A 27930-nucleotide genomic window follows, 5' to 3' on the forward strand; every position below is an offset into this window, starting at 1 on the left:
ACAGAGCAATGATCAACTTGAAGCCACTGAACCAAAGGCTACCTCACTGACCCTCAAAACCACAAGATGGGTGATGGATTATCATTAATGTTAATGTTTGATAAGAACCACCAGCCTGGGGGCGCCTGGGTGGCTCAGTTGGTTAAGCCGCCTCCTTCAGCTCAGGTCATGATCCTGGGGTCCTGGGATCGAGTCCGCATCTGGCTCCCTGCTCAGCAGGGAGTCTGCTTCTCCCCCTTCCTCTGCCTTCCCCCTGCTCGTGCTTGCTCGCTCTCTCAAATAAATAAAATCTTTTTTAAAAAAAAGCCTATATGAGTGTTTTTAACAAATGTGTTTTTTCCTGATTATAGGAAATAATTATTAAAAATCATATTAAAAACAGGCAATATCTGAATAGATATATTTCCAAAGAAATCATACAGATGGCCAACAGGTACATGAAAAGATGCTCAACATCATTAATCATCAGGGAAATGCAAATCAAAACCACAATGAGATATCACCTCACACCTGTTAGAATGACTTATCAAAAAGACTAGAAATAACAAATGTTGGTGAAGATGTAGAAAAAAAGAGTACCCTTGTGTCCTGTTGATCAGAATATAAATTGGTACAGCCACTGTGGAAAACAATATAGAGGTTTCTTGAAAATTAAAAATAGCACTATCATATGATTCAACAATTCCACTTATGGGTATTTATCCAAAGAAAACAAAAGCATTAATTTTAAAAGATATATGCACCCTCATGTTCACTGCAGCATTCTTTACAAAAGCCAAGATATAGAAGCAGCCCAAGTGTCCATCGATGAGTGAATGGATAAAGAAAATGTGGTATATGTGTATACACAGTGCTATATTATGCAGCCATTTAAAAAAAATTAAAATCTTGCCATTTTCAATGAGATGGATGGACCTAAAAGGCATTACAGTAAGTGAAATAAGGCAAAGACAATTAATATATGATCTCACTTAAATGTCAAATCTAAACAAAACAAATCAACAAACCAAACAAAACCAAGCTCACAGATACAGAGGAAAGACTGGTAGTTGCCAGAGGTGAGGGCTGGGTGGGTACAGAAGAAATGTGTGAACTGTTTTGATTTTTTCTTACCGCTGAAATAAACTGAATATAAATAAACGAACAAAAGAAGAAAGAACAAGGTAGGAGGATATACTCTACCAGTTACCAACACTTACTATAAAACTGCACTATAACAGAGCATGGTATTAGTTTACAACCTCCCACAAATCAAATTAGAATGGACGGAAAAAAATCTTAATTTTATAGACCTATTTATATAAAATTATTTATATAAAATCTAGAAATACAGAAGCATAAAATATAGTATTTTATTGAATGTTACCTTTGGGAAAAATAGAAAAACATTACAAAGAAAATATTGCAATCCCAGTGCTGTAAGAAAATCATTAATAAGTTCTGATGCATTATTTACTTGTCTTTCTCTATTCATACAAGGCATAGGATCCACCTCACCTGGAAAATCACAGCTACCATTTCTTGTGCATGTACTCTGTCCTTTGCACGGCCATGCCTCATTTAATGTCTAATGACACTTACAGAGGAAGACACCAAAGCACAGACTGGTGAGCAATTTTCTCGCAGCCACTCACAAGCCAGGAATGGATCTGGGATTAGAATGGGAATCTGCCTGATTGAAGACAGATTACATTCAAATAGGGGGTTGGAGAAAATGGTCAACTCATACCACATATATTGGGGCTTATTAAAAACATTTTCCCATGTCATTTAATATTCATTTAAAATATGACTTCTTGTACCTTCATAGTTTTCTAACCTACAAGGTATTTAGCTAATCCTCTATGGATGGATCCTTGTTTTCCACTCTTTACTAGTATTCACTAGGGAAAAAAAAAACCCAAACGTAGTGGTTAAGGGATCACTTCAAAGGAGTTCGAATCCTCACTCAATTGTCCTAGCTCTGTGCTCCTGAGTAAATACAACTCCAAGCTTATTTTCTTTGTATGTAATACCACTGCCTACTTCATTTTGTGAAGCTGAAGAGTAAATACAGTTGTGCACATGAAGCATCCAGCACTGTCTGGAACATAAGCAGCTCTCTTTGAAGACAGATACTAGCTATCTTTACTTTCATTGTTGTTGTTGTTATTTTATTAAAGAGAGAGAGAGGGAGAGAGACCAAGAGTGAGTGGGGAGGGGAGGGGAGCGACAGAGGGAGAAGGAGAGAGAATCTTAAGCAGGCTCCATGCCTAGTACGGAGCCTGACAAGGGGCCCGACACGGAGCCTGACAGGAGGCTCACCATGGGGCTCGATCCCATGACCCTGAGACCATGACCTGGGCTGAAATCAAGAGTCAGATGCTTAACAGACTGAGCCACCCAGGTGCCCCAACTTTCACTGTTGTTTTAAATAACGTATTAATGGACGTTCTTGTATACAAATATTTGTGCATATATTTTACTATTTTCTTAAGATATGTTCCTAGAAGTGAAATCAAAGGACATTTAAGGTTTAACACATATTGACAGTCTGCATGTCACAAAAGATGTACTAATGTATGAAACTGCAAGTTTCACTAGACTCTCAACCAGAGCTGTTTAGAAAAAAAAAAAAAAAAAACTCTGCCAATTTGACTTTTTATTATCTTAACGGAATTTTCTTGATTACTAATTTAGGGTTACTCTTTTTCATATTTATTGTTAGGAATGCCCTTTTCATGCCCTTTATCCATTTTCCCTTTGGGCTACCCTACTTTAGAATTTCAAAATAACTAAAGTCTGTCCCTAAAAGCTGACCATTTTGTTTACGTTGTAACAGTTGGGTAAGCTGGATTTATGACTTCAAGCAGACAGAAGAAATGCACACACACAAAATGGTACATTTTGAGGATATGAGGTGTCTCAGAGGCATTTACCTCATTGAAGAGTCATGGTTAGTCTCCTTCACTGCCTGGGGTTTTTTTTTCCTATGTAATACTCTATGGCAAAGAATCCTAAGTGATAACACATGTTCAAGATGGTAATAAAACTGTGCCAGGAAAGTCACAGAACATTTGAAACTCAGACCACTGTTTAGTCTGGCAGCTCTCGTGCTCTTTAATTATATCACAAAGGCCCCTTCTGTACAGCAAACACTGTAATATATTCTGACCAATAACTGTCATCACATAAAATTAGAAGACTTGATAAGGAGGAGGATTTGGTGTTGAGAGTCTGTGCTTTATGCCTCATGTTACATTCCATTCAGTTGGGCTTTGCTTTGTTCTATGGAGTTGACAGTGACAGGTGTACTCAATATATTCAGACAATGCATGGCTTTATCAAGAGTAGATAAACAACAACAGAAATGAGTCTGTAGCACACATACCATACTATTTCTGAAATGGTAAATTACCTTGGAAAATCACCAAAAGAGAGTGCAAACATTAAAACAGAACTCTGATGCTAAAATCGGCCAAATAGTACCAAAGGATTTATTCCTTCAGACTTTAGAAGGTACACTGATCATACCAGGAGACTTTGTTTAGCTATTATTTCTATGCTAGAATGCCATGACGGTTTTTCTGGCTATAAAAACCAAACAAATAAAGGCTTGTCAATTAACTGTATGATTCAAAAAGAGACCCAATAACCATATAAACACAAAATATAAGAGCACCATAGAAATGTTTTTACAGCAAGACAATGGTATTTTTGCCCTTTGCCACTGTTTTCAATGTTGCACACTTTAACACCATCAGAAGCAAAATAAATCTGTTTTACAAGTACAAAATAACCAAACGGCATTAACTGATGAGTCAAAAATCAAAGAAGCCATTAAGGAAAGTTGGAAACTCCCACAAAGCAAAGATAAATAAATATATCGGTCAAAATAAACATACCTGACATTAATATTCTAGTCAAAGGCAACTGGCTCAACTGTCATCTCTACACATTTCTTAATGAACCGATAAAGATGTTCATCTGATGTTAAACAGACAAGTAATTTAAAGAGCATTCCTTTTAAATCCTGAAGATAATGATGCCTATGGTGGCTGGATGCAGAAATGGAAACCTGTTTATAATGGCAGAAAATAAAGTTGAGGGCTTTGATGCCACACCCAACGTGTACATGAGAAGCCAAGTACTGCACTGAAGGGTAGCCATGTTTCGGGGGCTAACGGCCTTGAGAGCTTGTGACAGTCGGGTTTTCGCAACGCCACCATAACAGCCATCTCCTCGCAGGCCCTGTGACTCACACCCTGCATCATCATTTCTGCTGGCACACCGGCCAGACCTTTCACCTCTCCACTGAATTAGCCGGAAAAGCTCACTGTGCACTAACACACACAACACTGTCTGCACAAGCCCCACAGAAAGGTTGCTCTAAACAACTCAAGTCATTTCTCAGTAATTCCAAGGCAACTGAAGAGCCTGCCGCCGAACTGGGCCCAACACTTAACGGCGCAGGGGTGTGATCTAGCCCTGGCATTTACCTCATGCTCTGACAGCCCAGGCCAGACCTCCTGCCTTCAGGGAACGATGGTATCTGAGCACTATGATTGTCGCAATGCTGCCATGCACCTCCGTGATGGCCACAGAGTTTGCAGAACAGTCTCCGGCTCTGTCTGGAGGTCCAGCAAGCCTAGGGCTGTTGACAGTGAGGAACCGAGGAGAAGGTGATTAGGGATGTGTGGGCTGCATGCACTGCCCACTCATCCAGGGCTCCAGCCAGCTTCACTAGGAAACGTGGAGAATCACAGCCCCAAAGTCTGGCCTCCAAGGCGTAAGTCTGAGCCAATAATGAGCGGGTGATAAAATATGGCCAAGGGCATGGTACACCTGAGATGTAACCCACATTCTGGGTATATATATGTAGCAAGGAACCTGGATGACACTCACTTTAAGCAGGAGTTCAAAGAGAACGTGTAGGAATGCTCCAAGAATCTATACAACCCTTAACTTATAAAAACCACTGCCCCTGAAGCCTACAATACCCAGGGTAACACCTACCTCTTTAAGAAGGGTTCCAGAGAGGACTGAGACCCCCCAAAAAGGTGAGTCCCTCTGTCCTATCTGAAAGGGCTAAAAATAAACAGTAATTCCGAACAGGCTTAAAGGGTTTATTAAGAAAAATGTAAGACTTTTTTTCCACAGGGAAAATAATTATTACCTAATTATTTTTAAAGGCAAGTATGAAAAGAGGAACTCATAAAAATAATGCTCACCACAATAATGATCACCATTTTTCAGTGACCACAATACCATTTTTACTATCTGTCTTAAAGGAGGAAACAAAGGATAATAACAAATGACAACAGCCCCAAATAGAAACACATAAACAAGTCTTTAGTACAGTGCTGGTATTGTTTTCATATATACTCTACAAATGGGAATATATAATCTAGTTTCCAATTATCCAAATAGAAATGCAATACCTGGACCTTACAATTCATTGACCTCATGGTTTCCAAACACTTTTTTTTTTTTTTATAAAGATTTTATTTATTTACTTGACAGAGAGAGACACAGCAAGAGAGAGAACACAAGCAGGGGGAGTGGGAGAGGGAGAAGCAGGCTTCCCGCAGAGCAGGGAGCCTGATGCGGGGCTCGATCCCAGGACCCCGGGATCATGACCTGAGCTGAAGGCAGATGTTTAACTGACTGAGCCACCCAGGTGCCCCTCCAAACACTTTTCTTATCCCATCCACACGCACCCAGTTTCTACAGGTTTAGGACCACTAATGGCAACCTGCACTTCAAAAGTCTCACTTGCAAGCTTCCCAAACACAGAACACCACTTTCTAACTTCGCAGTTCAATGGTCCCTCCACGCGTGCAGGGGTTCCTGCACTTCTCCCTTAGGTAATACTGCAGGGGACACCCCCTAGGGGACAGGATGTCAGTCTAGCAAGCCACTCCTAGCCCTCTTGCTTCATCAGTTTTACCCTTCCTCCAAGATCAAGAGTTGGGCAACTTTTCTAGTAAAGGATCAGAAGTAAATACTTTTGGCTTTGCAAGCCATGTGGTCTCTTTCACAATGACTCAGCTGTGCCACTGTAATGCAAAAGCAGCAACAGACCATAAACAAATCCATGTGGCTATGTTTGTTAATATCATATTGACAAAAGCAGGTGGGCTGGATTTGGCCCATAAACTGTAGGTAATCAACCTCTGTACTAGATCATTCTCATCAACATAGAAATGTCTCTAAAATATTGCTTATCCTGAAAGTAACAAGAAATGCTTGTGGCCCCATTTCTCCTTCCAGCTCCCTATTTTTCAGCTCTCCCTTAGAGGAAAAGTCTCTCTAGATTTATTGAGGTTCCCTGTCTCCATCTCAAGCATTCCCTCCTCAATGAATCCCACTAGGCTTTTGCCCCACCCACCAGTGAAAATAACCCCTCAAGAAGTTACTCCCGTTGCCACTATAATGGTGACTTCTCCATCGTCATCTTCCAGACACTCTCAGAGGCATCTGACACTGTGAGTACTCTCTTCCTCTGAAAGTCCCTGAAAATCAGAGGCTTGCTTCTTTACTTATGAAGCTAGCACCCACACAGCCAGTCAACTCCACCACCTTTCCAGGGAAGCTCCGAGCACCCTCTCGGAAACAGCTGACCCCAGCCCATCACTCCCCATTCTCTAACCCTGCTTTCTGTTCTTTATACCACTAACTGAAATTCAGATTTTTTATCAATTCCCTTGTTTATTGTCTATGATCCCCATGGAATCATACATAAGCTTCATGAAAACCAGGACCATGTCTGTTCTATCTCAATAAACACAACTCTTTGTGGGGTGACTCAAGGAATGAATGAATAATACTAACTTTTCTTGCAAGTAGAAAACTATCAAAGCTGACTCTGCCCTGAAGGTCCATAATTCTATGATGGAAATAAAGAGCAAAACTTTAAGAGCTTCTGTGAAAAACCAAAAGGAAGCAAATGAATTCTCATCGGCAAGTAAGGAAATACTTCAGGGGAAAATGTTAGGTATCACTTTGTTAAAGATGATGATATCTCTGAACATTTATTTAAATACAGAAGGAAGGAACTGTGAATTGTTGATTGGAGCCCCCAAAATACCAGGGGCCTCTCTCACTAAACACTTCCACTAAAAGCTGGCTTCTGACGTGACATGCGGTGAGCGGCTCAAGTCTGGGCACCATGTGGCCAGAGACACCAACATGTAGGACTCCCAGCCAGGCGCTGCCTGCCACTCCCTAAGGAGAGCTGTCACTGAGCCCACATGAGTCAAAAGAGGAAAACTGAAATGACCAAGCATATAGGCTGCTATGAGAATATTCAAAGATTAATTTGTTTCTGACGAGAGAGCCAAACTATCTCCATGGACCCAACTGAACCCCATACAGTAAGGACAGGCAATGAAATGTTCACCAGCTCACCATAAACTTAGGGAAAATCTCCATGATAGTAAGCAAGATAATGGAAGAAAATAAGCAGAAGTGTATACTTCCACCAGCAGCAGGCAAAAACCATGTTAAGAGTTTTTTCTTTCTGAAAACATAACATCGAAACAGATTTCAATTACCGTTGATTTTCCTCACACATCATTCAGGAAAAGAGAATGCCTTGGATCAGTTCCTAAGGTTTTAGGTTGGTGTCCCTCCATAATTCCATCAGAAACAGAATGCTGGGGTGGAAGGAGAGAATTAATTGAATACTTACTCCGTGAGTGCTTACATAAACACTTACATTTATTCCTATAGGAAATACTGCAATGAATTATAGCATGATTAATGTAATGACGAGGGATTTCAACCCAGGTGGTGTTTTTTAAGTCATCAGCACAGGAGGGTCCCAAACCTAGGAGGATGAGGGAAGGAAGAGGTTCCATTGAACCGGGAACCAGGATCATATTATTAACCACATTTGTGCCAAGAGCTGCCACAGTGATAAAAATCAAAGAAGGATGGTGCCAGAACCTAGTGATGATGGCAGAGGGACACAAAGGAGAATCATGCATTTGCTCTTAACAGATCCACATGACAGTGAAGATGACTGTGTTGAGGAACTGGACCACTCTTCTAAGTAAATGTGATGCAATGAAACTTAAGAGGACTCCAAAGTCCACTGTGATATCCACTTGGGTTTGTTTTTAAAAGTGGCTCTGCTGGGTAGTTCAAAGAACAATGGACCAGGAAGTCTGATCCAAAATCTGATCTTCAAATTGACTTGGGGTTTGGGGCACACCAATTGCCTCTGGGACCTCATTTTCCTTATGTATAAAATGAAGACATTAGCCCAGTGTACTAATCATGTATTTTTATTCTATATTTTTGTTTCTTTAACATCTTGAGGCCTTGCTAACTCTGGAGGGAATGCCCCTCCCAGGGCCAACTGATTCTCAGAAACAGCAAACAACTCTCCTTTGAGCTTGCCTTTCCTGTGCAAACCAACCAATCCAGAGCCATAACCCCAATGCCTCCTTTATGGCGCTCTTCCACTCCAGGCCAGGCCGACACCCCAGGGCCAGGTACTGGACCAGAGCTGGCCCCTATTCACCCCAGGGCCAGGTACCAGATGACTAGAGATAACCCCTATACTCCCACAGCCCAGTGAACTTATTCAAACTAGTCAAGCCTAAACCTGTTCACCCATTCCTTCCTTTGTAAACTACAATAAGGGCTCTGGTCTACATTTGCCTCTCACTTCCTATGCCTCTTGAATGACCCTGTTGCTTCTTCATGTGGCTGCCTTTGGCGTGGTATACTCCCTCCTCTTTGGATCTGTGAGTATAACACGCTATCTTTTCCAGGACAGTTTTCACCTGATCTGTTGACCTCACCACACCACACCTCAACACACCAACAGCAAAAAATCTACATTTTAAAACACCCAGATAATCTCCAAAGTTCCCTAACAGCTTTAAAATTTTAATATTTCTACATTCTCATGAATAAAGGCCAAAAAAAAAAAAAGTTCTATTCCTTTAGATCAGGGATCAGGAAACACTGTGTGAAAAGGGCTAGAAAGTAAATATTTCAGGCTTTGCTGGACACAAGGTCTCTGTCTCAGATGCATCTGTGTGTTTGTAAATTTTACGACTCTTTAAAAATGTCAATACCACTCTTACCTTACAAACCACGGAAAGACAGGCTGCAAGCCAGTTGGCTTTGTGGGCCACAGTTTGCCAAACTCTTTAGATGACAAGGGTAAGTCAACAGACCTAAGAGCATCTTGTGAAACACAAAAAGCTTTATTGAATCCCCACTCAAATTGAACATGGCTCTGCAATACACAACTGGGAAAGCACTATTTGCAAAGGTGTACAATAAACTCTAAATGCTTTCCTTAAATGTAAATGTCACAGCAAAAAAGTCAACTGAAACCATCCACTCTGACCTAGAAATAGCTTTCGATTGCAAGGTGCTATTCTACTAACAGTTTTCAAAGACAGTTAATCACCACTAGCAGTTGAAGAAAAAGAACTCTCCTGGGGGGGGAAAAAAAATGCTGAACTTTCCAAGAGCAAAACAATGCTTCTAACTGTTTAAAGGATAATCTCAGTGGAAGTACACAAAATACCCCAGCAAAGTTGATCATTAGGGCAATTTTAATTTAATTTCCAAATTTTCCTCAACTAATATTTAAGTACCAACAATATACGTGTTGAACAAGGGTGCAGCACTATAATCCCAAATCAAGGCAGAGAGAAAGGAAAACAAAAAAAAAAATAAATTTTTTGGTTCAAGGAACTGGTGAAAGGCACAAACCCAAAATGGCTCAGTATTTTCAATCTTTTACGCTTGCTTTATCCCCCGAAATGACTGTACTTTAGTAAGAAGTGTAGATATGTACCCAATTTGAACAAGTGGCTAGGAACACTTGAACATGGGCTATGTCCACAAGAGAGGAAAGAGAAGGTAAAAATAGATGCTCAAAGGCTCGGCGCCCATTGGTAAAACCTTGTGTTTTATTCTGCGAGTGCTCGTAAAGAATAAATGGGGTAGTCACAAAAGAGTGACCCTAGAATGGAAATGGGAGCTGCAGAGACTCAGAGACTGACTTGCTTCTCATGATGAGGCTTTTTGATAGCCACAGACAACCTGAGAAGCAGCAAATCATTTCTGGAGAAATCAATTCATTCTAATTGTAACAATAAAGCGTTACTGTATTACATAGTAATTTCAATCACAGATTTCATCAGAGGAAATATTTAACTGGGTAAATTCAGCTAACTGAGGGGGCAAAAACACCTAACTGGCTTATTTTAATGACAGGGAAACCTCTCAAACATCTCTGACATTTCTGATAATTGGGGCTTTTAGCTTCATCAGGCTACAAAATTTAAATTAAAATATATCAGAATATGGCAAAAACAAATGTTATTAAGAATATAAATTAAAAGGCAGGGCGCCTGGGTGGCTCAGTCGTTAAGCATCTGCCTTCGGCTCAGGTCATGATCCCAGGGTCCTGGGATCGAGCCCCACATCAGGCTCCCTGCTCCGCGGGAAGCCTGCTTCTCCCTCTCCCACCCCCCTGCTTGTGTTCCCTCTCTCACTGTGTCTCTCTCTGTCAAATAAATAAATAAAATCTTAAAAAAAAAAAAAAAAGGAATATAAATTAAAAGGCAAATGCCTATGGCAGGCGTCTTGTGCGGGGGGGATGCTCTCTATGGCTCCCACAGTTCTGTTATGCAGTCGAACTAGTAAGACAGCCCCATACAGTTTGTTTCTGTTATTGAAAAACTGTTTTTTTTTTCTTCCTTCCAATTCCTTGTAGGGTGTTGGAGCTCTGGTTTCAATCGGTGTCACCAAACATTTCTTTCTACTGTCAAAGGGGATACCTCTTCTAGGAATACTTCCTTTGCTAATCCTTCCTCTAATCATACGAAAAGGAGAAGTAAGGAGAAGGGGCGGGAGGAAGAAGGGGAACATTTACACAGCATTTTCTGCAGACCAGATGCTAATATTACCCCCATTTTCCAGATGAGGGAACTTAGGTACAAACAAGTTAAAAAAAAAAACTTGGCCAAAATCATACAACTACTTGGGTTAAATTCCTTTAGTTGCTCCCATAACCTTCTAGACATGACTGTACCTTTGAAATTATTACACTGTTTTATAGGACCCTATTGATAAATGTCTCCTCCACTAAGTCCTCAGCACCTTGAGGGGAAGAACTTTAACTGTCTCTTATCCTTGTATCATTCAGTAGTTGCTGATTAGTTGAATGAATGAACGAACGAATGAACCAAAAACCAATGAAGGAAGTCAGCTGAAGCCTGGTGACTGTAAAGGCAGAAGTATTTTTCACTGAAGGCTATACCGTGGATTCACCATGAATTTCATTTAAGAGACCACTAAAATTTTATTCTTCAAAAGGCATTTCTGTGAATCTTGCCATAAGACAAACAGCTCTAACATTTTTTGAGCAAACTAAAATGATAATCCTTAGATACAGAGCATAGACAACCTTTTGCAATTCAAGGTAAGAAGTAAATTTTGCTCCAAAAGAATTCAAGAAGTTAAAATTCAATTCGTTTGCTAAGGAAGATTTGCTGAAAGCTAATTAGCTCTTAATGGAAACGAGCTCCTGGGGTAGCACTCTCCCTGAGAACAATGGTTCAGTGCAACCTACTGTAAAATTAAGGAGAGCGAAAAGGGCAGAGCTCAGAGGAGTTAACACATCCCTTCTGATAGTAATGTTGGACCAATGTGGTAAACAATTTACCTTTCTGCTATAAACCCAGTCAGAAACTAGATTTACCAGGGCAGTGGTGTTTAAAAAAAAAAAAAAAAATCCCAGTCAGATACAATGCAGATTTGATCATGCTCTTGTCTCTTATTTGAAGGAATAATAAATTCATAGTTTGCTCTGACTAAGCTTTTGAAGATTTCTTTATCCCCTAAGAATCCTCTAAAATAAGAATAAACACAATGAAATAATGTTGCACTTGGCATAGGATGATTTAATATTCTACTGATTATTATTTGGTACTTTAACTCTAAATGCAGTTGACCCTTGAACATTACTGATTTGAACTGCATGGGTCCGCTTATACATGGATTTTTTTTTTATAAATACAGTACAGTATTATAAATGTCATCTCTTCTCCTTATGATTTTCTTAATAACATTTTCTTTTCTCTAGCTTACTTTATGTATGTATGTAATACATATAACATACAAAATATGTGTTGATTGGCTATTTATGTTATCAGTTAATACTAGGCTACTAGTCCTTAAGTTGTGGGGGAGTTTTGACCATGCCTCTAACCCCTGCATTGTTCAAGGCTCAATTATAAATACAAGATAAAATGACTATACTTCAAAGAACATGATGCAGATGGAGCCAATAAATAAGCTAAATTTATAATAAATTGTTCATGTTTATTTTATATTACTAGAAATCTATCTGTACATAAAAATTAAGGCACTCTACCCTTGATATACACTTTAGGCATTTTGCCTAAAAGTCACTGCTACCAAGTGACTGGGGACAATCTCCTAGGTTAATGAGTTACCATTTTAAGACACGGGCCAAAGTTAGGGACGAATGACACTCTTTTCAGGGTTAGACCTAACTTTGTTTTAGTTACAGTAAGCAACTAAACATAAGACATTCACAAAAACTGACCTATTATACCACAAATAAAATCCAATAAAAATTAGTAAAAACAAAAATATGATCTGATCACAAAGCAAGAAAACTAGAAATTAGTAACAAAGAGGGAATATTCACCTATCACAATGGCAAAGGTCAAACAAATATACACACTAATGTGGTAAAGGTCTGGCAAACATAGGCACTCTCATACACTGCTGGTGGAGAATAAACTGCACAACCTAGATGGGGGGCAACTGGGAAATATTTGTCAAAATACAAATGCTTAGACCAGTCCTTCCCAAACTCGCCCGCACATTGTAATCACCTTGCGAGAGTCAACAATTACTGGTGCCTGGAGATTTTTATTTAGTTGGGCTGGGGTGTGGCCAGTCTTCGGACTTTTTAAAAGATTCCCCAGATGACACTAATGTACAGATAAGTTTGGGAATCGCTGGCTTATGTACCCTTTGATGAAGTAATTCCACTTTTCATTACTTATCCTACACATATATATTCACACATGGGATGAATGGTCTATGTCATTAATTGTAGCTTTGTTTTATAATACCAAAAGTTTAGAAAAACATAAATGTTCACCAAAAGGGAACTTGTTAAATAAATATGGAGTATTCGTAAAATGCAATGCCTATGCATCTGTTAAAAAGAAGTACAGATGGTATGTGAATTATATCCCAATAAAGCTGTGGTATGTATTTTTAAAAAGAAGTGCAGAACGGTGCATATAGCATACTACCATCTGTATGAAAAACAACACACACGCGCGCGCGCGCACGCGCACACACACTGAGAAGAGTGGCTTTCTCCTTGGGTAAAAATATGCTTTTCTCTGTATACTCTTTCAAATACTGAAATTTGTATTGTGTTATGTATTAACTCTTAAAAAATCATCTTTTTCTCTTTTTTAAAAAGATTTATTTATATGAGGAAGAAAGAGCACATGTGCATGCGCACATGCAAGTGAGGGGATGGGCAGAAGGAGAGAGAGAATCTTAAGCAGGCTCCACACCCAGCAAGGAGCCCAATGGAGGAGGGGGAGGGGGGCTCAATCTCACAACCCTGAGATCATGACCTGAGCTGAAACCAAGAGTCAGACGCTTAACCAACTGAGCCACCCAGGCACCCCTTAAAAAATAAATCTTAAAAATTAAAATGAAATATAAAATCAATCTGGTCGTATTATTCTCCAAGCAAACAGTCTGTATAAGCTAATATTCAAAGGGGCACAAGAGAACATTTTGGAGTGATGGAAATATTCTATCTTGATAGAGGTGGTGGTGCACAATTGTACATGTTTCTCAAAACTCAGAAAACTGTATAGCCAAAATAAGTGAGTTCTAGTCTATGTAAATTGTCCCTCAATAAACCAGACTTAAAATAAATTTTTTTAAAGCTTATATGACAACCACACAATGGCAGCAGGAATGCAAATTGGTACAATGAATCTGGAAAACAGCTTGGCAGTATCTACTCAATCTGGGGAAGCACCAGCTCTGTGAGCTCATACTTCCACTCCAGCATGGGTGCCCAATGGCAACATGTGCATAGATTCACCAAGGAACATGTAAAGGAAAACTCACTGGCCAAACTATTCAAGACAGCAAAAAATTGGAAAATTGTTCAAAGTAAAATGGATTAGCAGACTATGGTGTACGTGTGCAATGGAAAGCCAGGCAGGAGGTGATTCAGTTTGAGGAGGGGCATTGCCAAGACAAAGAAACTGTTGGCAAAGAGCATGAGCAAAAAAATACAAATGCCCCAACAATAGAGATATTCATGATGAGAGAAATGTGAATTAAAACTACTCTGAAATAACCTATCGCATCACACTGGAAAAATTCCAGTTTAATGACACATTCTGATGGCAAAGCTGCAGGGAAACAGGCATCCTCAAACGTGTCCCTTGGAGATGGAAAATGGTAAAATCCCCATGAAGGACAATTTGGCCATACCTTTAAAAAGGTTTGTCAAATGCATTTATCCTTTGATACCTTAACACCAAGTTTAGGAATGTATCCCATAAGATGTACAAGCATACATACAAGATGATATAGAAGATTATTCATTGCAATATTGCAAGATTAGAGCTCAAGTTTATCCACTGGACACTAATTAGATAAACTATGATACATCATCCATACAATGGAAGATTCTGTAACTATAAAGCCTAACAGGAAAGCTCTCTATATATTGCTACAGAAACAAATGTTGGGAATACACTGTTAAATGGCAAAAAAAAAGAAATCAAGGGGCAGAGAAACATACATAATATGCTACTTGTGTGTAAAAGGGAGAAATGAGAAAATACATATTCACATTAGCTTGAATTAGGACACAACATAAACAAAAGTGGTTAGCCATTTATGATAATGGGAAGCTGAAGGAAGAACAGAATGGGTAGAAAAAGGAACAAGACTTCTCAATATCTATCTTTTGATATATCGATCTATATTATATACAAATCTTCATATCTGTATCTGTTTATATATATGTGTATGTATCTTTATATCTCTATATCTATCTGTCCATATATATATATTTCCCCCCCAATGGAAATCTATTGCCAATTCCAAAATGTTAACACTTTTTTACAACTCCAGTTAGGGAAATAAAAACAAACTTAAAAGTCTAATTACTTTCCCTTCCCCATCCCTCCCGTCAAGGTGTGTGAATAGACCTTGCAAGTTGCACACAGGTTGTGCTACAGCCTGTGGGCCTAGGACCTCCCTTTCAAGGTGTGGGGTGGGGAGAAGGTGGGGTGGATGGCAATAGGCTTTTAATGCTTTGCCCTTCACCTCTGGAGCCTCAGTCAAAACTGTTTGCCTTTTCCATAAGAAAAGCAAACAAACAGGGTACCTGGGTGGCTCAGTCAGTTAAGCGTCTGCCTTCATCTCAGGTCATGATCCCAAGGTCCTGGGATCAAGTCCCGCATCCGGCTCCCTGTTCAGCAGATAGCCTGCTTCTCCCTCTCCCTCTGCCCCTCCCCCTGCTTGTGCTCTCTTGCACGCATATTCTCTCTCAAATAAATTTTTAAAAAAGGAAAGAAAGAAAAGCAAACAAACAGAAGAGTGAATCCAGAAAGAAACCTTATATACAGCAAAGGTGGTATTTAAATGGGAGGGTCATAAGTAGTTTCAGGTAACAAAATTATTTGGATATCTCTGTATTCAAATTTATCTTGCCCATTTAATCTGTTACACGGTATTGTATATTATGGCTATATTATAATTTAAAAATTATTTTTCTCATTTTAAAAATTATTTGCCTGTGTGAAAATCTTTGTATATATAGGAGTTTTTCTCTACAGGAGATATTTCAAAGAAGAACTGAAACTGAAGGCTATGCACCTTTTACAATTAAATATAGTAAATAAACATTAAGAGGTTCAACATTATCAGTAGGTAAGTAAATGCAAAATGAAATCTCATTTCCATCCATTAGCAAAGGTATCACCAAGAGTATGAATAAATACTGATATAAAAAATCTCCCAATAATTTTGATAAATAAAAAGGCAAATTTCAGAAAAATACATACATCTATGTATTATTGGGTACTATCTATGATTTTTTTTAAAATCAACAACCAGAAAGCAATGCCATTTATTTCTGATATGCATACTGACTTTTAACAGCCAGAAAAGATTCAGGACAGACACACACCAAAACAACAACTATTATCCCTGGGAGAGAGACCTGTGTATGGCAGTGTGGGAGGGAAACGAGGAAGCTGAGGGGACCTCTTGATTTTACTGCTGGATTGTAATACACAGACAATATATTCAGATGTTACTTGTCAAAGCGAAGAAAAACATTTATCAAAATCAGTTCATTGAGGGGACGCCTGGGTGGCTCAGTCGGTTAAGCATCTGCCTTCAGCACAGGTCATGATCCTGAGATCCTGGGATCCCTGCTCTGTAGGGAGCCTTCTTCTCCCTCTCCCTCTGCCTCTCTCTCTCTCTGTCTGTCTCTCATGAAAAAATAAATCTTTTAAAAATTTGTTCATTGAATTCTGCTTGTAAAGGTAAAAAAAAAAGAATAAAGTGTCTTCCAAGCTTACTCATTTTTAAAATAAAAAGATTATATATAAGTCACGAACTTCACTAGGTTCTTCCCCGCAAGGTGAGGAAATTCAGATGAATTTCATAGAGAGTTGGCAAAAAGAGGAAGGAGCTTAGAAAGCATGCCACATGAGTGAGCAAGAGTCGACATTAAAAAAGTAAACGCAACCTGCCCCATCTAATGAAAGGATACAATTAGTATACAGTATTAGTACCTGGTATTAAAACTCCAGGAAAGAAGTAACTATATGAATTTATATTTGACTTCTAATACAGATACACTCTTTATAATGAAATTTCTATGTAGGAATAGAGAAAAGTACCTTTGAGTGACGATTTTGGAAGTCTCATTGGTCAGACTTTTAAAAGGCTATAGACACAGGATTTAGAATTGGCAAGGGTACATGCTCCCCAAATTCTTTTGCAACATGACATTGAGAGTACAAAGTAGTATTTATATGTCACTCTCTGGAAATGAATGAGGCTGCACACAGCCTGGGAACAGGCCTGAAATCTACATTCACCCTCAGCCTTGCAGATGACCCAAAGCCCAAGAGCACCTTGGCACCCCAGGGACTCAGTCATGGCACACCTCTGTGCCCTGGCCCAGCCACCAGAAAGGTTGCAGTTCAGCCTTTCACCCAATATGGAGAGTCTACAAACAGACCTTCCTGTTCACTCCTAACACTGATGGTGGCTCATCACTACGCAGTACCTTCTGTGGCAGAACAACGGAGCAGATGAAAACAAGGTGGTTGGGGCTGCGTGACTTTGTTCTTTCCTAAAGACCAACCGTAGAGGTGTCCCAAGCCAGAGGTCCTCGGCCATCACCTAACAACTACAACTAGCTGTCTTGACTGAGAGCAAGGAGGGCCTCCTCTTCTCCGCCCCTTCTATGGAGCTGGGCTCTCTCCGACAAACTCTCCCATGCCAGACTGAAAGCAGGTGCCAGTCTCCTAGAAACTAGCTCTAAAATATTCGGCATCATCACACGTAGTACCTTCCATAGAGGCAAAAGCTCTCCCTTGCTGAATAAAAGTATGTCAATTTAACAAAATGGTAGAAAATAAGAGTCTATAAATACCAGACAGATTTAATAAACAACTGCTCAGTACAATAGGAAGCACCAATTGACATTTTTTAAAATGTGTGTTAGTTTTTTCTCTTTAAAGAATTTATAATTTTTTTAAAGATTTTATTTATTTATTTGACGGGGGGGGCACAAGCAGGGAGAGTGGCAGGCAGAGGGAGAAGCAGGCTCCCCACCGAGCAGGGAGCCCGATGCAGGACTCAATCCCAGGGCCCTGCGATCATGACCTGAGCCGAAGTCCACCCAGGTGCCCCAAGAATTTATCATTTTAAAGCATCATGAATTCCAGAGTATACAAATCCAATAAGGGATAAAAATATGAGAATGAGACCAAAACCGCATAAACGTGAGATACCATAAACCCTCAAACTTGAGAAATGACCACTTCGGTAACTCAATTGTTAATCTTTCAGAATCTCATCATCTTTAACATTTTTAGAACATATGAAATTCATTCTGTAGATGAAAAACAAGAAAAATAAAGCTGGAGTTATAGTACCTGGTGAAAGCCGGGTTGTGTTCCGTCATGGCTACTAGCAGTTTCAGAGCGTATGCTGGGACTGGGTCTGGCTCTGTGAGGATGTGCTCATACCTGCGATGATAAAGTGATGAAAAAAGGACTCAGTGGTTTTCTTCGCTTAACCTCTCCTCTGAACAACGAAAGCAATACACCATAAGGTGCAAACATAAAGACACCGAAATAAACGTATGAGCTATAGGACCTGCACAGGACACTTAACCTCATGGAACTTCCAAGAGCTTCACTTGGCAGCGGGGGGTGAGGACACTGACCTGCCTCACAGAGATCTGTTTGGGGGAAGATTCAATGAGACAATCCAGTAAAAGGATTAGTATTAGGCTGTATGCATAGTAAGAGACCAATAAAAATTAGGCATTTGTGGCAGGGTCCCCAAGAGCACCCTCAAGTTCAGAGATGTGCTCGTGATAGATACTCAGTAGAGCTACATGGTTGGAACATACAGATGAATCCTAAGGGAGAAGGACACAGGTGGAGACTCTGTGCACATCCTTATGCTCTCCTCCTCCCATTAGAGGTCAGAGAACAATCTTTTCCCCAGCAACAAAAATGCAACACATGGGGGGATATTTCTACCCCTAAGAGACTCAAGTGACCAAGGTTTTTACTGGGGGCTGGACACATCAACAACCTCTAACAAGAATCAAAACCCCTCCCAGGAGGAAAGCAGACATTCAGCATAAACCCTGCTGTCTGCACAATAGGCCAGGCAGCCCGAACTACACCCAGCAGTTAAATAGTGACTGGAAACACTATGAGCACCAATTTCTAAGACGCCAGCCTGCCGAGGGCTGGCCTATCACCCCGCAAGCCGGCCTTTCTAAGGGGAACAGTCGCAGACCTGCTATGTTAACTCTTTTCTGCACAGTATTCTTCTTACGAAAACTTTAAAATCTGAAATGAAAATTACTACCAGAGAGAATAACACTAAAAAATAAAAGAATAAAAGTTCTTTTTTTTTTTAAAAGATTTTATTTATTTATTTGACAGAGAGAGACACAGTGAGAGAGGGAACACAAGCAGGGGGTGTGGGAGAGGGCAGGAGCCCAATGCGGGGCCATGACCCAAGCCAAGGGCAGATGCCCAACGACCGAGCCACCCAGGTGCCCCAATGAGTAAAAGTTCTTTATTAACTGAAAATTTCCACAACACAGTTCAGACTGCGCCCCCATGTTATTTGTGAGGCAGACGCTGGTTTGCAGACCGCGTCTTACCTACTCAAGTTCAGCTATCTGGTCTACAGCACCGTGGAGGAGTTCAAGAAGTAAGTGTCAGGTGAAGGGATGGACAGACAGTTGGAGAAATGGATGGACATATGAACAGATGAACAAACAAACCAATTAACTTTATGACTCTACTCTCTGGAACAACCAACAACTAAAAAGGGAGTAAACTATCTCCCCAAACCCAAAATGTATATTTAAAAATCCATGACATGAAGCGGATGTTTTTCATCTGGAGAATAGGGCCCCAGGCTCTTACTCAGAGTCTATTTACTCTCATTTTGGAAATCATTATATAACAAGCTTAATTATGCAGCCTCTAATCCCACAGCCATTAAAAAGGAGCCAAGTAAAGGTAAGAGAGGGACTATTACAGAAAGAAGTGGGACTTGAAGGCATAGGAAAAAAAAAAAAAGCAAACTCAAGAACTCCAGAGAGAAGACTGGGGAGTATTTAATGTAGAAGCAGCAGCTGCTCATACCTCAATGGGACCAGAGGGCCCATTACACATCATATTGCTCAAAATGGGGGTAGTGAGTAAAGAGAATGTTAAATTGGGTAGAGTGCTCTGTTCAAGGAGGCAGGAAGTACCATATTTTAGAAAGATTTCTTATAAAATATTTTTAAATTATAGCAATTAAAAGTTTTGCCCAGGTATGACAAAGATGAAAGTCAAAATGCCAATCATTCATAATAAAATCATAAATGTTAATAAATCAAAGAGAACGGTATGTTAAAAAAAAATACAGCACAACCTAAGCATCAGTAATTTCAGGAATGAAAAAAAATCAAATTTAGGAAAACAATACGTTTTATCATCTGAATAAAACAAAATTGAAGGAAATACCTTTAGAGGTGATAAAAGTATATTCATAAAATTTAACATCCAGTTTGAACTCTTTTTTTTAATTTTATTTTATTATGTTAATTCCCATACATTACATCATTAGTTTTAGATGTAGTGTTCCATGATTCATTGTTTGCGTATAACACCCAGTGCTCCATGCAATACGTGTCCTCCTCAACACCCATCACCGGGCTAACCCATCCCTCCATCTCCCTCCCCTCTAGAACCCTCAGTTTGTTTCTCAGAGTCCATAGTCTCTTATGGTTCGTCTCCCCCTCTGATTTCTCCCCCTTCATTTTTCCCTTCCTACTATCATCTTTTTTTTTTTTTTTAACATATAACGAACTCTCTTTAAAAAAGGAACTCAGCATATTAGAGAGAAATCATTATTCCTTTCTCGAGGAGTCTTGTAAAATCAAAAGCTCTTACATCCTAAGTTGGGGGCACCCAAGATGACCTTCAGGTTTAATGGTTTGCTAGAAAGACTCACAGAAAAGGTGTTACGCTAACAATTATGGTGTGTTACAGTGAAAACCGGCGTAGATGAAAGGCGCTTAGGGCAGAGTCCAGGCAGGACCAGGAGCAAGAAGCCAGTTGTCCTTGCCCAGTGGAGGTGGGTGGACAGAGCTCAGCCTCCAAGCAACACTGCAGACAGCACACGGGATGTGCTGCCAGCCAGGGAAGCTCCCTGGAGCACTGGTGTCAAGAGTGGCATTAGGGATCAGTCACATGGGTGTGGCCATGTGTCTGTGAGCTAACCTTAGTTGCTCAGTCTCCAGCCCCTCCAGAGGTCAAGCCAATAAGCTATAGTCCAAGGCCCCCACCAAAATTCACATTGTTAGCATAAAGTATCTGGCACGGCTCAAGGCCCCCTGTATACAGACTCTCTTATCAGAAAGGATAGTATAGAGGCTCAGAAATTATCTCCCAGAAGAAGGTCAAGGGCCAGTCTCTTTGTAGCATGTAGGGCTTGAACACCCCACACTTGCTAAGTTAGCTCTTCAGGGCACACACCTGAAAAGCGAAACTGAGGCACTGAGTTGAAAGTGAGGCATTAAGTCAGATAAGAGAAGGATGTACCCTGCAGCTGCCTACCAGTATGTGGAAATTGTCATCCAGAGAATTTCAACTGAAGTGGGGATGGGAGGCTTCGGATGAGTTACACAAATACACTGGACGACAGGCCCCCCTTGTCCCCATTCCCAGACTTAGCTGAATCACTGAGGAAAGGACCACAAGCCTATGAATTTAAAAAAGCTTCCCATGTAATCTTCTGTAGTTTTCTTGTGGAAAGTACAAGAGGAAATATGGGCAACTGGTTAGAAATGTAATAAACAATCCCAAGAAGACTGAGAAAACACAAACTATTTTAAAATAGAGTTAACAGGAATATGTAGAATCTACATTTAAAAAGAACACGGATGAAGCTTGACTGACTGAAATTCAAATGTCTTAGGTTGTTTGAGGTTATCTAACCTTGAAATGGGAGGGAAAGATGAAGACTGTACCAGCCTAATGCATGAGAATTTTCCTAAAGAATATTGTTATGTTTTTCTCCCCTTGGAAAAAGAAGGATAGGATTCATAATAGATATGTTTAGAATACAAATACTGAATATATTGAATATACTTTCATTTCATCAAAGATAGGCTTGTAATAGTCAGCAAGAACTAGCCAGAAGAATGCTGTGATTTATTAAGCTTGTCTTCTGAACAGAGATAAAGCAGCTGAGCTAATGGTAATTGGATCTCACACTCCTCTGAATGTGACTTGGCGGGAAACAAACAGTGATGAGTCCAGACTACTGAAAAGGCTTGGAAGGACAGTGACCCAGGGAAGAGCTGGCCCATTCTGATGGACAGGGGCTGGAGAGGAGCACGCCAAGTGCCCTGAGCCTAGATACAGACTAAGATCGCTAACAACATATGCCCCCACTCTTCTTCGTCTAGAATCCTCCCAAATAAGGGGTCTTTTCCAGGTCCCAAACAGCTGAACCCAGGCAGGAAAAGCCATTCGTACTAAATCCATATCTATCCCAAAGGAGAGAACACTTCTAAAAATCACATATTCAGGGATCCAAGGGATGGTCTCTTCCCTATCTTGCTAAGTGAAACTGGTGAAACTGGTGCCCAATTAGGTAAGCTGGCAGGAAGCGGAAACAGGCTATCAAAATAACTCTGCATTATTGGAAGAAGCTACTCTGGGGAAGTGAGCAAAGATTTGGCCAAGTGGAAAGAAGTATCTATTCTGCTGGGGGAAAAGGGGAGGCCGATATCTTGAAGAGGTCCAGTCTGCTTGGAGTAAGCCACAAATTCACATTTCTACATCTCAATGGAGTGGGCTCTGACAATTTTAGGGGAAAGAAGGATTCCAGAATATCCAAGGAACTTTAGAGGGAAGTACAATGAGGAAGAACCTGCTAAATGAAAAAATGAATTACTTTACAAAATCATAATAATTATTAAGTGTTGTAGGATCAAGAACATACATATAAATTAAGGAAAGAAAGGTGACATACATTGGACAAGAAAGAGTGATCTTAGGGGGTTAGAATGGTTAGGACATATCTTATGAAAATATATCACCAATAAATTAAGAATTTAAGTAAAAAATTTTAACTTCCATTAAAATCCTAAAATGAGTAAATATTCACATAATCTTGAGTGAAGCACTCTGTAACATGACGATCAGAAAGGAATCAAAAAACATTTACAGCTTTAGGGGCTCCTGGGTGGCTCAGTCGTTAAGCGTCTACCTTCAGCTCAGGTCATGGTCCCAGGGTGCTGGGATTGAGCCCCACATCGGGCTCCCTGCTCAGTGGGGAACCTGCTTCTCCCTCCCCCACTCCCCCTGCTTGTGTTCCCTCTCTATGTCTCTCTCTGTCAAATAAATAAATAAAATCTTTAAAAAAAAAAAAAAACATTTATAGCTTTAAAGTTTTTAAGTAGTATTTCTCAATGGCAAAACCTCCATAAATAAATCAAATGAGGGAAAAATTTGCAGAATGTTGGTAGAACAGAGTGGATATTCTTAATATATAAAAAGCTATTGCCAACCAATAAACAACCAAAAAAAAAAAGTGGACAAAATCCATCTAAGAAGAATATAAATGGCCAAGAAGCATGGAGGGAAATGGCCAACTTCACTAATATCTAAAGGAATTCAAGAGATAACAAGGGTACAGCAAAATAGGTTCATAAAGGGAAGCTGGTAATATAAACTCTTCATCATCTCTGAAAAAAATTGCCAAAACCTATCAAATGCCGTTAAAAAGGTACATAATTTTATTATAGTGATTCCAACCCTAGAGATTCAACAAAAAGAAATAGTATGTACCCAAAGATGTAGCTCAAAAAGTGGCTGTTTGCAGCAGTATATATAATTATGAAATACTGGGAAAATCTTAGATATTCAGTAACTGGAAATTATTTAAATCATTTTTAGTACATTTATAAATGTAGATAAGTAGATTACAAGACAGTAATCTACTTATATTAGGATAGACAGAGATATTCACAGTATGGTGTCTGGGAATTGGCAGGAAAGATAGGTTCTCAGGAGGAAATTTCAGAAAAGACTAAGTAAATCTCACCACAAATGGAGAAACCATATTGGAGAGCAGGCAGATATTAACATAAAACGGTAGGCAAGAGGCAAAATGTGGAGAGCCTTGAATGGCTGGATAAGTACTGTGAATGTTACTTTCTACAATGCAAAGGTTTTTGAGCAAGGGAAATATGTGAAGAAGGCAGTGTGTTTAAAGGCATATCTAACAGAATGCAAGATGGATTCAAAGCTCAGAGCTTAGAGGAAAGAGATGTGTGGGGGTTAGCTCAAGAGAAGGCTGCCAAACAGCAAAGGCGTGAAGGTGAAACCCGCCTTTGGAGAACGCTGAGGACCTCCCCACCAGATGGCTGTGAGAAAGGAGTAGATAACCTACTCTTAGGCATTTTCTGTACAGTTTTGTCCAAAATGTGAACTAGGTGATATCTTGAGTCAACTCCAAAATTTTATGAACTGAGAAAGGTATGAACCAAATAAAGAGTTGATATCTTGAGAGTTTTTCAGTCTGGTGATTTTTATGTGACCTGAGTTCTACATGATATTCCATTGTCTTGCATGGATGCATAGATATTTAAGTACATCAGAAGTTAAATGGATACATAAGTGGATGGGAAAATAGACAAATGGCATATATAAACATATATATTTATATATATTTTAATATTTTTAAGTGAAAGAAAGGTAGGTGTGACTTCAAAATAAGTGTTAAATACAATTTCAGATAGTAAACCCTCATCTCTTCTGGATTTCTTCAACAAAACCAACAGCAAATTTTTATTACAAAGGCCTGAAAGGCTCAAAAAAAAAAGGCTTCAATAAAGCAACACACAAGGTTAACCAAATATTACCCAAAGAACTGGAGCAATATCACTATCCTGATTCAGAAGGATACAAGAATATTTACCCCTACTTTAACTCTGAGATTACCCTACTTTAGATTCCTATAGGTTGTATCCCAGGAGGGATCACTGTACCTAAATGCACTGATTTAGGTAGACAGTCAAAACATAGAAGGATTAAGTAAAAGGAACAAAGTAGAACATTATGATGCTTCTTTCTGCTACAAAAATAGTTGTGATTTAAATTTTATCTGCAAAATAAAATTATCTAACAAAAAGCTAAAATTGAAATACTCTGTCTATTCTGATTTCCATCAGAGATGGTCAAGTTCACATCTGTTTTAACATAGAATATTTGTGGTTAAGGGAGACAAAGACACAATAAAAACCATCTGGATGCCCGTTAAGCCACCAACATATAAGCCAGGTAGTCAAACTCAGGACTTTTACTGGATATTATTTCAAAACCAGATAAAGAGCTCTACGGTATATTGCCACTAATGGAATCCACTTACAAATTCCAATTTCTAAGAGGAAATACAATTCTAATTTGTAAAAAATATAGCCCTGAGATTCTAAAAAACAAAGGCTTAATAATTTATGAAGTCATTATGGCCCTGATGATGGCACAGGTCACAAGAGAATTATAAAGAAGAAAGGCAATACTCATTTTCCCCAGGAGAGAAATGCTGAATGCCATATTGTCATAAAAACACTGTAAGCACATTTATATCAGCATGATCTCTTTTCAAAACACACAAAGCTAAAAGAAAATATGAAAACTAAAATCCATGTTGGCAAAGTACTTCCAGCCTAGCAAAGGCAAATTCCACAGAAATTTTCCCCAGGGCTTGCTACCTCGCATGAAGCCTTTCCTGACTATCCTACCTAAAACAACCCCTTCCTCATTCCCCTTACGATCATTCTCTATCCCGACACTGTTTTATGTTTTGTTTTTCTTTACAGTGCTCACAATTAACTGCAATCATCTTATTTATTTGGTTACTGCTTTATCTTACCCACCAGAATGTAATTGCACTGAGGGGCAGGGATCCAATCTTACCCACCATAGCATCCCCAGTGCCTGGCACGTGGAAGTCACTCAATATATATTTATTGAAGGAAGGAAGGAAGGAAGGAACGGCTGGCTTTAAACCTCGTATGCACAATCACACAATGTAGTACAAATGACATGATCTACCTTTGTATGAATATTAAAATTTCCTCTTCCCCAAGAAGAGCAATGGTGTCTTCCTGAGTGAAGGATTTAGTCCCATTTATGGCTAAATACTGAAAGAGAAATGCCCTCACCTTGTGGAACAAGTCTCAGAAAAAAACATTCAGTCAGGAGATACTGACTTTTGATACTAAAAGCTCATTGATAATGACTTTGATATTCAACTTCTGAGAGGTGCCAATTTTAACTGATAAAGTCACTCTGGACTTAAGTTTCATTAGATATTGCCTCTTCTGCATGAACCTTTCGAATCAAATCTTGTCTCTCTGCTGAAGGAAATCATAGCAATTTCCTGAGTATATATGGTTATCTTTCTTTCCAGAAAAAAACTTTTTCTAATGAATCAGTTATGGTAGTGGCATTCCAACCATCTTGGAGGAGGCGAAACTGAAGGAGGGAAGGAGAGGAGCAGGAAGTGAGGGCACACGCACCAAGTGTGGCAGAGCCAAGATTTCATCACAAGTATATTCTAATCACAAGACCCAGACTACCAAGGGCCAACATCACCAACTTGAACATGCAGAGTCTTCCCAAGCTGGTGGCAGACGAGGAACTCAGAAAGGTTGCCAGTACGAGGGAGGTTTGACAACTGTTGCTGACATAAAGATGGAGGGGCCCATGAGAAGAAATGTGGGTGCCTAACGGTATGCAAGGCAGCACAGAAACAGGGACTTTGGTCCTACAACAGTGCACTGGAGTGAATAATGGCCCCATAGGATATGTCCAAGTCCTAACCCCCAGGACCTGAATGTGATGTTATTTGGAAGAGGCTTTGCAGATTTGGTTAAGGATCTCAAGATAATTCAGGGTAGGCCTTAAACATAATGACAGATGTCCTTATACCAGAAAAGCAGAGGCAAACTCGAGGCAGACACAGGGAAGAAAGCCATATGAAGACAGAGGCAGAGACTGGAGCAGATGCTGCTATAAACCCAAGATTGCTGGCAGCCCTCAGAAGCCAGGAGAGAGGCATGGTTTCTCCCTCGGAGCCTCCAAAAGGAACCAACGCTGCCAAGACTTTGACTTTGAACTTCTGACCTCCTCAATTGTCAAAGAATAAATCTCTGTTGTTTTAAGCCGGTCAGTGTGTGGCAATTCAGCCTTAAGAAACTAATGCAAACTACAAGAAAAAGAATTCTGTCAACAACCCGACCGAGCCCAGAAGCAGGTTTCTCCCATAGTCTCTAGGCAACGACTCAGCGCAGCAGACACCTGACTTCAGCAGCATAAGATCCTGAAAAGAGAACCCGGTCACGCTGTGTCAGACTTCCCACCTACAGAGCTAAGTAGGTGTTGATTTAAGCCACTAAGTATGTGATAATTTGTTATGCATCAATGTGCATCTAATGGAATATTTAGAGTTTAATATTCTTGTATTATTACATTAGTTATAATACTCATGATGCAATGTTACAAAGAAGTTTTGGTGGTGAGCATCTTTTTCTTGTTCCTGATCTTAATGGAAAAGCCCTTGAGTTGTATTTCAAAACTGTGATCAAAAGAGTTCTGGGAGATGGTAATAGATAAGCCATAGGAAATAGTGTCTTAAGGTCATAAAATGTTGAGAAACACTGAGCTTCAGAAAGTTAAATGGGTGAATTGTGAAATTCAAAAGCCAAGGGATAGTAAACACACAGAACGGTTCAGAAAGAACATGTGTTCTGTGGCACGTTTATGAACATTACGTAGGCACACTGTTGAAGGAAGTTGGCTTCAATATTTAATTTATACTTAGCTAAACATTTCTATTTGTAGGACTTACAGACTTCTTCAGTTAAAAAATATTAATGTCTGAAATATTTGGCTCTACCAGACAGTACGTGTTCCATAAAGGCTGTACCTATCTTGGTCATTATTATGTTCCCAGAAACTAGAAATATGCCTCTACAGCAAGAGGTACTCAATTAGTACCAGTGAATACATAAGCTGATTAGGAGAAAAAGCATTCCCTCCCCAGCTC

The 27930-nt window shown here is 39.7% G+C and overlaps 1 long non-coding RNA gene across 1 annotated transcript in view; it reads right to left on the reverse strand.

Annotated features, from left to right (window-relative positions):
• Positions 1-369: 369 nt before the first annotated feature.
• LOC145722340 (uncharacterized) overlaps positions 370-27930 on the reverse strand; it is a 34087-nt gene continuing 6526 nt past the window's right edge. Inside the window, exons 3-4 of the long non-coding RNA XR_014146548.1 lie at positions 18222-18314; positions 370-619 (exon numbers count right to left, since the gene is read on the reverse strand). This is a non-coding gene — a long non-coding RNA (uncharacterized LOC145722340). The remainder of the gene's footprint in view (positions 620-18221; positions 18315-27930) is intronic.

The sequence above is a fragment of the Leptonychotes weddellii genome, chromosome 1, assembly GCF_054177405.1.
Source record: "Leptonychotes weddellii isolate Sample4059 chromosome 1, ASM5417740v2, whole genome shotgun sequence".
NCBI classification, from domain to species: domain Eukaryota; kingdom Metazoa; phylum Chordata; class Mammalia; order Carnivora; family Phocidae; genus Leptonychotes; species Leptonychotes weddellii.